Source organism: Cnephaeus nilssonii (assembly GCF_951640355.1).
Source record: "Cnephaeus nilssonii genome assembly, chromosome: 20".
Taxonomy (NCBI): domain Eukaryota; kingdom Metazoa; phylum Chordata; class Mammalia; order Chiroptera; family Vespertilionidae; genus Cnephaeus; species Cnephaeus nilssonii.
In genome coordinates, this window is record NC_137091.1 from 45469050 (window position 1) to 45478697 (window position 9648).

The 9648-nt window shown below is 51.0% G+C and overlaps 1 pseudogene across 1 annotated transcript; it reads right to left on the reverse strand.

Annotated features, from left to right (window-relative positions):
• Window positions 1-972: 972 nt before the first annotated feature.
• LOC307092320 (large ribosomal subunit protein eL39-like) lies at window positions 973-1128 on the reverse strand (annotated as a pseudogene). The gene has a single exon. The product of its transcript is annotated as a large ribosomal subunit protein eL39-like (transcript).
• Between the last annotated feature and the right edge of the window lie 8520 nt (window positions 1129-9648).

Here is a 9648-nt window from a genome sequence, read left to right on the forward strand (position 1 = left end):
ACAGAGGCCTGGCCTCCGCCAGGCCTGCATCCCCGGCGTCTGGAAAGTGTCAGGAAAATTGCGTAGTATCATTAAATTTGTCGACTACAGCACGCACCGTCAGTCTTCTACGCACGTCGACTGTTCCTTCTTGAAACAAAATCAGCCCTCAGCATAGCAAACACGGACTGGCCGTGTGGCGTCTCCTGTGCGTTAGCCTTACAACGACACAGACAGGGATCTTAGCATCCTGGGGGCCAGAAGTCCAAGATCAGTCTCCCTGAGCAACATCAGTCTCAGGGAGAGAACAGACTGACAGCTGTCAGAGGGGATGGGACCTTCAGGGCTCGGTGAAAAGGTGAAGGGATTAAGAAAAAGCACAAAATACCCTGGCCAGCTTGGCTCAGTGGATAGAGCGTCAGCCTGCGGACTAAAGGGTCCCAGGTTCGATTCCGGCCAAGGGCACATGCCTGGGTTGCGGGCTCGATCCCCAGTAGGGGGCGTGCAGGAGGCAACCGATCCATGATTCTCTCTCATCATTGACTAGGGGCCCGGTGCACGGGATTCGTGCACTGGTGGGGGGCGTAGCCTGCGGGGATCGGCCGCTGTGGGAGCGCAGCTCATCCCGGTCAGCTGAGTGGTGCTCCCACTGGGGGAGCGAACTGACCACCAGGCGGCAGCTCCTGCGTTGAGCGTCTGCCCCCTGGTGGTCAGTGCACGTCATAGCGACTGGTCGATAGGTCGTTCTGGTCATTCCACCTTTCAGTCGCTGGGCTTTTTTTTTTTTTTTTTTTTTTAAGGTCTCACACATTTATTACTGAACCATCCTACTATTCCAGGGGCGGGGGGATCAACAGAGCAAAATCACAAGTCCATTAATTCTCCAATGAAAATGCCCCAACTGTCCAGACGGTAGCATCTTTTCAACCATTTAAAGGTGCAGGCAACCTGGATACAGCAGAAATATGGGAGTCATCTCTCCTGTGTGATTCCTCACAGGCCCAGTCTGGTTCTTCTCCACTGTCTCCTCTTCGAGTTGTACCTGATTTTATTACCAGTTTTCATCCAAGTCCATTGGGGAATGGGCCGGTTCTGCTTTTGTTACTTGGCCGGGAACCTCTTGATCCTGAAGGTCGTGTGGGAAGACATGGCGAAGGAGAAGCGAACGCACGCACCTCGATGGCGGAGAAAGAGCCGCTGGGCTTTTATTATGTAGGATGTTTCTATCTCTTTCTCCTTCTCCCTTCCTCTCTGAAATCAACAAATATATTTAAAAAAGAAAAAGAAAAAGCACAAAAAAACACACCTCATCGACACAGACAGCAGCGGGGTGATGACCAGAGGGGAGGAGGGGAGGGGGGGTAGGGGAGGTAGAAGGGGGTAAAGTGGGGATAAATGGTGATGGAAGGAGACCTGACTTGGGGTGGTGAACACACAATACAACATACAGATGATGCATTATAGACTGGTACACCTGAGACCTATATAATTTTATTAGCCAACGTCATCCGAATGCATTCAATAAAAAGGGGGAAATTGCCCTGGCTGGTTTGGCTCACTGGACAGAGCGTCGGCCTGTGGACTGAAGGGTCCCGGGTTCGATTCCGGTCAAGGGCACGTGCCCGAGTTGTGGGCTCTATCCCCAGTAGGGGGCGTGCAGGAGGCAGCAGATCAATGGTTCTCTCTCATCATTGATGTTTCTATCTCCCTCTCCCTCCCTCTCTGAAATCAATAAAAATGTATTTTAAAAAGGGGGAGAGTATTGTAAGTTTAGGGAGAGAGCGTAGATGGGGCCAGGGTGGGGGGCAGGAGGCTGTGCTCCGTGTGGACCCTAGAAGGCCGCTGCACGTCTTGGCTGAGGCCTCCCATCACTGCAGCGTCTGTTTGCACGCTCACTCACTTCCTCGGACCCTGGCCCTCCCGCCTCCCTCTGATAAGGACCCTTCTAATGACAGTGGGCTCACCTGTAATCCGAGATAATCTCCCCGCTCCACGGGCCTTGCTGTGGTCACATCTGCAAAGTCCCTTTTGCCGCGTAAATCAACACACTTTCGGGTTCCCAGGGATTAGGACGTGGGCAGAATAAACTGCCACAATGATCAGGAAAGAGCAGGTGGAGAAGAGAGAAAAGCAGAAAAAAAAGCCCTGGACGTGTTGCTCAGTTAGTGAGAGCATCGTCCCCATAGGCCACGGTGGCGGGCACGTGCAAGAATCAACCAGTGAATGCATAACTAAGTGGAACAGCACATAGATGTCTCTCTCTCTCTCTCAAATCATTAAAAAAAAAGAATAATAAGAAAAAAGTAGAGCCCTTTCCAGGTAGCTCAGTTGGTTAGAGCATCATCCTCCATATGCCAAGGTTGTGGGTTTGATCCCTGGTGAGGGCCCATATAAGAAGCAACAATGAATGCATAATTAAGTGGAACACAAATTGATGTTCTCTCTCTCTCAAAAAAAAATCCTTCCCTGTATAATAAAAGGCTAATATGCAAATCGACCAAATGACGGAACGACCAGTTGCTATGCCCTGCACTGACCACCAGGAGGCAGATGCTCAACACAGGAGCTGCCCCCTGGTGGTCAGTGTGCTCCCACAGGGGGAGCAAGGCTCAGCCAGAAGCCCTGAGCTGGGCTCACAGCTGGCGAGTTCAGCGGCCGTGGAGGGCCTAAGCCATCAGTTGGACATCCCCCGAGGGCTCCTGGACTGCGAGAGGGCGCAGGCCGGGCTGAGGAACCCTCCCCCAACCCAGTGCAAGAATTTTGTGCACCGGGCCTCTAGTCAATAAATAAATTTTAAAAAAATTTTAAGTAGTCTTAAAAAAAGTAGAAAGAAGTTCCATACTCCCTCCTTCCAAATACAACCACTCCTCATCCGTCTGGTGCATTGCTGCGTAGTCTGTAAACGCACAGCGGCCCTCGTACTTCACACACAGTGTGTGCACCCGCTTTCCTTCATCGAACGGCACCTCACCTGCATCTGTGGGTTCCTCAGATCGTCATTTTCAGCGGCTGCGTGATATTCCACTGAGGTCGTTAACGTACCCATTCCCTTGGGGTCGGGCACCTGGTCGTTTCATTAAAGGAAAACTGCAGTCAATGCGTCACGGCGGCCTCTGTGTGTCTGAGTCTCTGCTGGACCCAGGTGGCCTCGCAGCCTTTCGGCATTTGACATCTACCTGCTGTCCGCAGGGTGGCAGCGCTTTACATTCCGATGCGGTACGGGCATGCGTGTCTGTTTCTCTGCACTCCCACCGGCGGCCAATAGAACCTTAAAACATGTGTTGCTCACTTGATGGGCAGAGAAAAGAACCAATGAGCTGCTTTAATGCTGTGCCCTTGGGCTTGTCAAAAGGAAGCGAACAGAACGGTTAACGTGAAAAAGCTGCGCTAGCGTTCACTGCAGGGTTTTGTTAATGACCTAGTAATCCGACTTCTAGGAACTTACATTAAAGAAATAATCAGGCCCGGCCGGCGTGGCTCAGTGGTTGAGCGTCGACCTATGAACCAGGAGGTCACGGTTCAATTCCCAGTCAGGACACATGCCCAGGTTGCGGGCTCAATCCCCAGTGTGGGGTGGGCAGGAGGCAGCCGATCAAAAATATATATTTAAAAAAGAAATAACCAGAGAGGTACCTGGGTGGCTTAGTTGGTTGGAATGTTGTCCCATACACACCAAAAGGTTGCAGGTTTGATCCCAGGTCAGAGCACATACCTAGGTTTCGGGTTCAATCCCTGGTTGATTTCAGAGAGGAAGGGAGAGGGAGAGAGATAGAAACATCCATGATGAGAGAGAATCATGGATCGGCTGCCTCCTGCACGCCCCCTTCTGGGGATCGAGCCTGCAACCTGGGCATGTGCCCTTGACTGGGAATCAAACCGTGACCTCCTGGTTCATAGGTTGGCACTCAACCACTGAGTCATGCCGGCCAGGAATAAGTCCATTTTAAAAATAAATAACTAATTAGTCCTAACTGATGAACTCGACTGAGGACGAAATCTTAAAAACAGAAGCTAGGGGCGCTGACCTAGATAACGTCCGTGCCCTTCCAAATCCGACTTCCAAGGCTCTCGTTCATCTGTTTGCTGCCCCCTCGTTAGACTGAAAGCTCCTTGCGGGGTAGAAGGGCTGAGCTGTCCGTGGCCTGGCCGGCCTGCGTGTATTCCCTCCTTTTTCTAATAACGGCACCATGTCGGCTGGGGACGCTCCTTGTCCTACTTCCGTTGCAGTGAGCTCCGTGGAGCTAACTCATCCCGGGGCCTCAGGCTCTTCTCCTGGTCAACGAGAACCAGCCTCGGCCCGGTTCTGGGGGTGCCTTCGGACTGGGCGTGGCCAGCGGGGAGGCTGCAGCCTGGAGCTCCCAGGGACCATCTGCTACTCTCAGGGCTGCCGCTCACACGGGACGTGTGTGCTTCACGGGCCAGCCCGCGCTCCTCTAGCCCAGTGGTCGGCAAACTCATTCGTCAACAGAGCCAAATATCAACAGGACAGCGATTGAAATTTCTTTGGAGAGCCCAATTTTTTATTTTTATTTTATTTTTAAAAATATATATTTTATTGATTTTTTACAGAGAGGAAGGGAGAGGGATGGAGAGCTAGAAACATCGATGAGAGAGAAACATCGACCAGCTGCCTCCTGCACACCTCCCACCGGGGATGTGCCCGCAACCAATGCACATGCCCTTGTCCGGAATCGAGCCTAGGACCCTTCAGTCCGCAGACCGACGCTCTATCCACTGAGCCAAACTGGTCTCGGCGAGAGCCACATTTTTTAAACTTAAACTTCTTCTAACACCACTTCTTCAAAATAGACTCGCCCAGGCCGTGGTATTTTGTGGAAGAGCCACACTCAAGGGGCCAAAGAGCCACATGTGGCTCGCGAGCCGGTTTGCCGACCACGGCTCTAGCCGAACCTTCCAGCCTGGATGCAGGACTGGGCCAGGGCGGGATGGAGGGACGCCTTTTTGAAATTTATTCACTCGGAGGTAATGGCTTTTGTGTGTGTGTGTGTGTGTGTGTGTGTGTGTGTGTGTGTGTGTGTGTGTGTGTTAAATATATTTTTATTCATTTCAGAGAGGAAACAAGAGGGAGAGAGAGAGAAACATCAACGATGAGAGAGAATCATGGATCGGCTGCCTCCCGCACGCCCCCTGCTGGGGATGGAGCCTGTAACCCCGGGCATACGCCCTGACTGGAAATTGAACGGTGACCTCCGGGTTGGTTCACAGGTCGATGCTCAGCCACTGAGCCACGCTGCCAGGTAGTAGTGGCTTTTGAACTTGTCCATCCCCGGAGCCTCTTTTTTAACTTGTTTTGTAAAGTTCCCTGAAGGCAGCTGGTGACCCTGCCATAGCAGAGCAGAGGCTGCTAGGAATGAAGGGAAGGCGAGGAAAGCAGGCAGGAGAAACCGAAGAGGAGCGCCTGATGCAGCTGTTCCTGATGCGGACTCTATTCGTGAACTTGACAGTTACATTAACCACGGAATGTGCACTCCCCCCTCATTTTTTTTCTTTTTCTTAAACCAGTTTCCACTGGGATTCTGTTGCTTGCTAGTGTGGCAGACTGGCTGATATTGCGAGGGACAGGCCGGCTAACTGTGTCTCACCCCGCCCAGCGCTCTCACCCCCCGCAGGCCCGGCAGCTCACCTAACTGTGCGCGGGAGGGCGGCCTCAGCAGCGCTTTGCCGCAGGGAAGGCAGGCGTATTGACCCCGTTCAGCCGCTGGAATAGCGGCGGTTGCAGCGATGAAGTGATTTGTCCAAATGCCACTGGGACTTGCCCTGGGGTTGCGCGCTCCGGGCCCTGCGTCCCATCGGCAGGCGGTCCGCTGCTCTTCGCGGAGAAAGCAGCTCTGAGACAGGGAGGGGTCAGTGGCAGTCTCTCCCGATTCCCCCTCGGGGTTTTTCCCCTCGTGCTGCCTCTTGGCTGATAGTGGTCAAGAAAGCATTTTGGGACCTGGCCGGTTTGGCTCAGAGGATAGAGTGTCGGCCTGCGGGCCGACTGAAGGGTCCCAGGTTCCATTCCGGTCAAGGGCTTGTACCTTGGTTGCGGGCACATCCCCAGTAGGAGGTGTGCAGGAGGCAGCTGATCGATGTTTCTAACTCTCTCTCCCTCTCCCTTCCTCTCTGTAAAAAAATCAATAAAATGTTTTTTAAAAAAGAAAGAAAGCATTTTGGGGGGACAGTCAACGTATAGGGCCTGCACAGGGCTGGCAAAACCGCAGCTGACTGGTGACGTCAGCGCTGAAGAGGACCTGGGGAAGCGTCCTCATCCCGTCACCGGCAGGAGAGAGAACTGGATGCCTCATCACGTGTGTGGGGTGGTCGCTAGACTCTGCATGGTCACGTGACTGCTTTGGCCAATGGCAGGTGGACGCTCTGCATGGTCACGTGACTGCTTTGGCCAATGGCAGGTGGGCGGAAACTGAGTCAATTCTGGATCTAGGACTGAGAGGCCTGGGACCTTGTCTTTAGTCCTCGGGGTCCCGGCTGACCTGCCCCCAGCCTGGGCCCCAGGATCAGCACCTGGAGCTCCCCTGAGCCAGCCAGACCTGCAGCCCAATACAGAGCAGCCCGAGACCAGCCAGGCTGGCACAGAAACAATAACACATGGTTTTTTGAATTGATTTTTATAGAGGAAGTATGTGTGTGTGTGGAAAGAGAGAGAGAGAGAGAGACAGAGAGAGACAGAGGGAGAGGGAGAGAGAGAGAGAAACACCCTGATCAGTTGCCTCCCATATGCGCCCCGCCTGGGATGGACCCTGCAACCCAGATATGTGCCCTGACCAAGAATTGAACCCGCAACCTTTAGTGTACAGGATGATGCTCCAACCAACGGAGCCACCGGCCAGGGCACACACGACTGTCCTTTGAAGTTGCTGGGTTCCTGGAATTCATGATTCAGCAATCGCTGACAATGACAGGAAGTGCTTATTGAAATGAAAATGGACATGCCCACGTCCCCCCCAGGAGACGTGCGTGTACCCAAGGAAACCTCTGTAAAGACGTTCACAACGCCGTTGTTGGTAAGAGCAGAGACACCAAAAATAACCTCCCTGTCCAGCAACAGGAGAATGGGTACAGAAACAGGAGCGCTCCGGAATACGATGGCAGCTTTTTAAAGAAGCGGCATGGACTGATTTAAATAGATCTGGATAGATTTCCCAGGCACATTGTGGAGCTAGAAGAGCAAGCTGCAGAACAGCATGTACGGTGTGATCCAATTTATGTGAAAACACACTCGCATGCTTGCTCAAAACAATACTACTCATTTACTCGACAATACTATGCATCCGCGGCCTTCCTGGATACACAGACACGCTCTCAGACAGAGGCCTGGAGGGACCCGCCATCAGCTGCTGGCCGTGGTCACTGCCAGGACGGAGTCTCAGATTGGAAAGAGGTCATCAAGGGGGACTGGAGCTTCATCTGTAAACTGTGTTTTTTTTGTTTTTAAAAATATTTTTTTATTGATTTCAGAGAGGGAGGGAGAGGGAGAGACAGAAACATCCATAATGAGAATCATTGATCGGCTGCCTCCTGCACGCCCCTTCCTCCCGCCCCTCCCCCCCCCCCACTGGGGATAGAGCCTGCAACCAGGGCATGTGCCCTTGACCGGAATCAAACCCGGGACCCTTCAGTCCGCAATCTGACGCTCTATCCACTGAGCCAGGGCGAGGGCTATTATGCTTCTCCCAGCTACACCAGCTTTCTGTCCCCCAGTGCACCAAACACCCATCCTTTCCCTTGCTCTTCCTTCGGCTTAGAACCAATGCTGGATAAGCCAAGAGGCAGACCAAGTACATGTTCAAGGACCAACTGAGGATAGGCCCTCCACTGCCGGGAACCAATCACTGTCTCACTAATAGAGAGATGTGGACAGGAAGCCGGAAGGCTGGTCAACAACCTTAATTGCTCTAACCACTCACTGCTTAGTTGAGACATGGTTAGCTGCAGCAGCCTCCACCTCTGTTTGTCCCATGTAAATTTCTGTTATTTCCTGCCTAAGGGCTATGGGTGTTTCCCCATAGCCTCAATAAAGGGGATGGCAGGGCCAGAGCAGGGAGTAGTTCTCCCACTAGAGTTGGACTACCGCCTGGCCCCCCATATCGCCAAATTCAATTTCTTCAAGTCTCCTTTCATTTGTGTGCGGCCCTTCTCCAGAACCCAAACCCTGAACCACACAGGACGTGGAAAGGGGATCCCACACTCCATAATTTTTTTTTTGGGGGGGGGATTTAATATTGCAAGAAGCCATTATGGAAAAAAAACAGAGCATGGATTCCCTTACATCCATTTTATTATTTCGTATTTTTAAATGAATATTGGCCTAGATTTTTCTTGCCTGTGCTCCTTGTCAGGTTTCAGTCTCACAGTTCGGCTCGCCTCGTACACTGAGCTGAAGACATCGCTCTTCTAGTCTCTGGAAGAGTTTGCATCCTTTTGGAATTATTTCTTCCTTCATGTTTAGCAGAACTTGCCAGAGACGATGTCTGGACCCAGAATTTTCTTTGTGGTTAATTTTAACTCACTGATTCAATTTGCTTGAATGGTTTTATGACTAAGCAAATGCTACATTTCTTCTCAAGTTATTTTTGGTAGGTTATAGTTTTCTAGGGATTTGTCCACTTCATCTATATTTTCAAATTTATTCGTATATATCCAATTTTTACCTTGTTAAATTCTGTAGCACCTGTACCAATGTCTTTTTTTTTTTTTTTGCATTGATTTTAGATAGGATGGGGAGGGAGGAAGGGTGGAAAGGGGGAGGGAGAGGGGGAGGGAGAGAGAAACATCAATTTGTTGTTCTACTTATACATTCATTGGTTGTTCCTTTTATGCGCCCTGACGGGACATGGAACCCACAACCTTGGGGTACCAGGATGATGCTCTAACCAACTGGGCTACCATCCAGGGCATATTTACTTGTTATAGTTCCCAGGTTCCTGCAGAAAAATGACAACCTTATATTTTATATAAACAAAGCATGTTTTTGTCTAATAATTCCAAAAGCACAGGTATTTCGTGCATCTGTTTCTAGTGTCTCTTATTTCGGCTGGTTCTTGTTCCTGGCACTCGGTCTATTTGGTTATATCTGTGTGCTACTCGCTTTTCTTGAAAATATGTTTAAAGCAACAATTTGAGGCCTTTAGTGAAGTGTCTTTTCACAGAGAACACTTGGTGTTGTCAAAAGCGTAAGAACACTACCAGCCTGAGACGAAATGAAAGTCACAACCTGAGGTCTTCGGACCACCCGTGTTAACGGTTGGAAATTCCCAAATGAGGGTCCCTTTTCTTCTGGTTTCTCTGACCATGCAGGCCTGGCCACTGCTTTCCCAGTTCAGCGTGGACTCCCACGTAGGGTGGGCCCTGAGCTCTTTTTCTTCCCTTTACCTGAGAAGCCATCCAAGTAAAAGTTCACATGTGCCAGGGCTGTAAAAGTTCTTCAGGGCTGAAGTACTCCAATTACGCCTCTGGCCTCTCAGCTTCCCTTCAGTTATGGATGGCCTGAGAAATCTTGTGAGACCTTTAATGCTTCTAAGACTTCAAAATCATTAAAGAGGGAGGGCTGGTCTAAATAACCTAGCCTGCCATTATCAACTTCAACTCCTCTGTCCCCGCAGCTTTGCTTCCTTTTTCTTTTTAGTGCTTGACTCTAGTTGACATTATATA